This window comes from Lynx rufus, unplaced genomic scaffold (genome assembly GCF_022079265.1).
Source record: "Lynx rufus isolate CCGP_SWC_20201006 ecotype Redwood Valley unplaced genomic scaffold, mLynRuf1.p SCAF_5, whole genome shotgun sequence".
NCBI classification, from domain to species: domain Eukaryota; kingdom Metazoa; phylum Chordata; class Mammalia; order Carnivora; family Felidae; genus Lynx; species Lynx rufus.
The window spans coordinates 14869236-14874197 of record NW_025814867.1 but is presented as its reverse complement, the minus strand read 5'-3'; the positions used below and the strand labels follow the sequence as shown (position 1 = coordinate 14874197).

The following is a 4962-nucleotide window of genomic DNA, read 5'->3' as shown; positions in this document are numbered from 1 at the left end:
AATATCAGCAAACCCGGACCCCAAGTCGTCCCGAGGGTCACTGACTCACGGTCTTAGGACTTACTTCAACAGCCTCAGGATCTAAGGTGGACTTCAGGGCCCCGGGGCCTGGCATCATGGAGGCTCTACATATGTAGACCCACCATGTGGTGCCTTGGTCTCCTCCATCTTGTTTTGTTTTGTCTAAGGCTACATGCCAGGCACCAAGATGGAGCCACTGCCCTCAAGATCACAGCTTAGGGGGCATGACAAGCAAATCACCAACGTCTAGTGTAATCAGGGCTGAGAGATGGGGCTGAGGGTGTGGGAAGGGGTGCGATGGGGAGGCAAAGAAAGCTTCCCAGGGAGAGCCCTGGGAGAAAAGGGCTCCTATCGTGGTTCCACCACTGGCCCATGAACAGAAACACCCTGAGGCCGGGCCCTACTCTGCAAAGGGCACTCAGTAAGCCACACAGCACCAGGTATCAGGAAGTAACACAAATCAGTGGAAAGAAAGATGTGTATGAAAGCTCCAGAGTTTGGAAAGGACAGGATGAGCTTTTCCAACATGGGGAAATGCTTTCAGCGGTTCCTCTCCCTATACTATCAATGACCAGGGTGCTGGCAGCCCAGAGCACTTTCGAATGAAAGAGTCAAATGAAACTTTTAGAGCCTTCTCTTCCTCTTCATAGGATTCTATTGAATTTACATGACAGAAAACTCAAAATATCTGTGACAAAAGCCAGATAGGACTCAACTTCTCTAATCACATGAAAGAAATGTGAAGTAGACAATACCAACCAATATTGCCTTTCCATGAGAATCAGAGGCTCAAGTACTTGTTACTGCGGTGTTCTAATGATGATTTCCTATTTCCCTTATTCCCTACATGCTTATTAATTGGAATGTTGTGAAGAACAGTTGCCTTTTCTTTCTTATTTATTTAATCTTTTCACAGGTCTTTTTCTTTCTTCTTTTCTTTGAATAACACTTCCTTTGTGGCACCACAAAAGGCTCCCAGGCTACTTTTTATTTTCCTTGTTCCAACACTGGAATCAACCACTTGTCCAAGAAACCCTGGTTTCTTTTATCATAGAACAGTATTTCAAAACCAAGATCTAGGTACTAGGTTGCTACTGGGATTTCATTGCTTCTGGGACTTATAACTAGTCTTGGCTTGGAGAGATAGATAAATCGATAGCCATATTTGTCTATTTATCTATTATAATTCATGCAGACACAAATCTATATTTATTTCTGTTTCTATTCCTCTGTGTGCATGTTTAAAAAATCATGAGTTTACCGTGAGACTTTCTTCTTCAACACAGCACAATAGGGTTCTTCTTACCATTACCTTTTGTTTATTTGTAACTTCTGTTCCTTCTCTGACAACAAGAAATGTGGCCCTCCTTATCACATGCGTTATAAGATCCTCCTAAAATTTTCTCAAAATGGCTGTAACTTTTTGCATTCTGATCAGAGTTTTAGTTGCTCTCGAATACACATCAGCATGTGATATTGCAGCGTTTAAAACTTTAGCCATTTCAGTAGATATGTAGTAGTATCTCCTTGGGATTTTAATCTGCATTTCTTAGATGACTCATGATGTTGAACATCTTTTTTTTTTTTTTTCCCTTAGAGAGAACGAGTGAGAGAGAGAGTGCATGTGCAAGCTGGGGAGATTGGCAGAGGGAGAGAGAGACAGAATCTTAAGCAGTCTCCATGCTCAGCACAGAGCCCAACACAGGGCTCAGTCCCACAATCCTGGGATCATGACCTGAGCCGAAATCAAAAGTTGGATGCTCAACTGCCTGAGCCACCCAGGAGCCCCTGTTGAATATCTCTCATACTTTTTCGCCATCTATATATCTTCTTGGTGAAGTGTCCATATCGCTTGTTTGCTCATTTTTTAAAAATTGATGTGTTTGTTTTCTTTGTTTTTCATTGTTGAATTGTGACAGTTATTTATATATTCTAGACAAAAGTTTTTTATTGGATATATGATTTGCAAATATTTCCTCCCAGTGTGTGGCTCTTTCTGTTTTCTTAATAGTGCTCTTCATAGAGCAAATATTTTTAATTTTGATAAATTCCATTTTCTTTCACGTCATATGTTCTTGGATTCATGTTCAAAAATTTGGCCAAACCCAAGTTGTGCAGATTTCCTCTCATCTTTTTCCCTCTAGAACAGCTATAGCTTTATATTTTACATTCTGTCTACGATTAATTTTTGGTTAATTTTTTATAAAGTGTGAGGTATTTGTTGAGTTTTTTGGTCTAAACAACTGAAAAAAAAACAACAATTCCATTTATTAAGATAGGAGATTCTGCAAAAGGAGTTGAGATTATGCAAAATTTTCAATAGACTACCCCCTTTACAGTCTTGTACCTCCCTGTCACCCTCTTCTGTATTTGGTGCTTCTGAATACAAGCCTTCCCTTTCACTTTCACTGGAGAATAGAACCTGGCTGTCAGTCGTGGGCAATGGAGCATTTGGCTGCTGGCACGTCTGCATGGGGATAGAGGGAGGTGGGATATGAACACATATCTGGGATTTCAAGACGTCCAGGCACCTTTTTTGTGTAGCCTTACCCCTGGCCATGGGTCCCTGTGTTTTCTGCTGAGTTCTCCAGGGCACATAAGTGTACTTCTCCTTGGTGTCCCCTTGGGCATGAATTGTAGGTTTAAGCTTCTTCTTCTATCACATCAGCCACCACTCCACCACCTGCTTTAGATCTTCCAAAAGTGTGAACAAGTCTCTCCTTTTCCTTTTCTACTCCTTTACCACTATTTTGTTGGAGGAGATAAGGGAATGTGTTCCATCCGTCATTTGTAGCTGTCCAGGCAATGTTTGGAAAAAGGAGGAAGATAGGGTGGGGTGTTAAGAGTGGATAATATGTGATTTGGGGAAAAAATGTCAAAATATATTTTTATATTTGGAAAGCAAAATGCCTTTGTCACATAATAATTCGAAAACTTAACCACCATAGTTTTTTTTTTTCTTGTCTGACGTGATATGCAGGAAATAGAATTTATTTTCTGAACACACAAAACCCACTGGTCAGGGTAGGAGTCAGAGGTGGAGGGAAGGTGTCATGAGATTTTCAGGTTTATCCAAAGAGGCCATGGGTTTAAAAAGGTTGCAAAGCAGTGCAATAGTGAGATGGACTGGTTTCTGAGGAAAGGTGAGAAAAGAAAACCATTAACTCCAACTGTCACTCTTCCAACTGAGTATTGAAACCACTAGGGAAAAAATTTTGAGTGAGGTTAACAGTCATAAGCAATGTTGGTGTTTTTTGAGGTTTGCCTGTGAATCGCCATTTAGCTGTACCACATGCTTCCTAGAGATGTAATTAATTGTCATATTGTAAAGCTTTCAAACGTGTTAAGTTGTGTGTTACACGGGGCTAACTTATGGCAAGTTTTCTGTTTGTTTAGATTAGTGGATTTATTTGTTGCATTTTGGGTTAGTGGACAGAAGATTCAGGAGACTGGAATTTTTATTCTACTTTCACAGTGATGGTTTATAAACTAAGTATTTTATCGTTAAGTCTTTGTATAAAATACACTGCATGCAAGGGTGATTTGGCTCGAAATTTGTTACCCATGGACTGCCAAGGTTCGTTTGGCTGATTGACCGACTTGACCAACTAGGTAAGTGTCTTTCTCCTCCTTCCTTCTCTATATCGAAGATAAATGAGGGCATGAAATCCCAGGTGATAGTTACTTGTTGTAGTGTTAGTAGTCATGACATTAATGGTAGTGGTAGTCTTACTACATAGATCACTCCTTAATGTAAGAGGGGAGATGAATTAAGGAGACCGGAGCATTAAAAGCAGTGGGTCTAGAGGCAAGAAAGCTGATTTTGAGCCTTAATTCTGCCAGCTCTGTGAGCTTGGTCAGGATGGCTTAAGCTCTCTGATCTTCAGGTTCCTTGTTAACAAAATTGAGATCACAATGGCTACCTGCCAGCATTGCTTTGAGAACTAAGGGAAATAATTTTAAGAACTAAGACTGTGCCTGGCATTCTGTCCCAAAGATGATGGGAGCCGCTGTAAATTTTTAAGTAAAGAATAATACAATTAGGTGTACGTTTTAGTAAAAGTGAAGGGTAAGGAGCAGGCACAAAAGACGGGACAATGAGCTTTGAAGCAGGGAAACCGGTGAGAAGATGATACTATAGCTGAAAAATTACAGAGCTTAAATCAAACAGAAGAAGCAGTGGAGAGAATGAGATCTACTTGGGTGAGACAGAGGGGCTCACTCTCATTCATCTTTGTGCCCCAGCACTGAGCACCATGCTGGCCTACAGTAGGGGCTGAGCAAATATTTCCCTTGATCATAGAATTGCCTCAATTTGATTGCACGTCATCAAAAAAGGTAATAAGGTGAGAAATTGTGTGATTCTCCCTGATAGGTCTTTCTCATGTTTCCTATTCTCTCCAACTCTCTCCTTCCTTTTGTGTACTTGCACTTGGGGACATGAGGCATTTTGCCTTCCTGTCCTTGGGAAAGTGGCAGCATAGGAGAAGGTAGACTTTTAAAATGCTGTGAAATTAACAAGTGACCATTTTTCAAAAAAGCCTCTTCCCATTTGGAAGACTACATGATGAATCAGAGCCAGTGTCTCCCTCACAGAGGTAAACAAAGATCTCCTATCCTGAGTGATGGAGAGCTGCAGAGGGTGCATGACGAGACCTGGTGGCTTTCTCGAGCAATTGTGGGGTTGGAGGGAGGGGGAGTGAGCTGAGGATTGAGAAAATGAGATAAGTTTGGAGGTAGGAGAGCAGAGGAGACCCAGGCTTCTGTCCCTGGATGGTGCCTGGGGGTGTGACGGGGGAGATGCAAGCCCCGGGCCTGGTCACCAGCCTGATGAGGAAGCTTAACTGTGCTCCGGGTGGTGTAAGCCTCCAAGAGTTCCTTGTGTCAGAGAATAGCATTGCAACAGCACATGAGTCTAGGACTGGAAAATGCAAGCTTTCC

General features: G+C 41.7%; 1 non-coding gene across 1 annotated transcript; it reads right to left on the bottom strand.

The window, feature by feature from the left end:
- Positions 1-499: 499 nt before the first annotated feature.
- LOC124527410 (small nucleolar RNA SNORA71) lies at positions 500-631 on the bottom strand. Its single transcript, XR_006965861.1, has one exon. It is a non-coding gene; the product is annotated as a small nucleolar RNA SNORA71 (small nucleolar RNA).
- Positions 632-4962: the final 4331 nt, after the last annotated feature.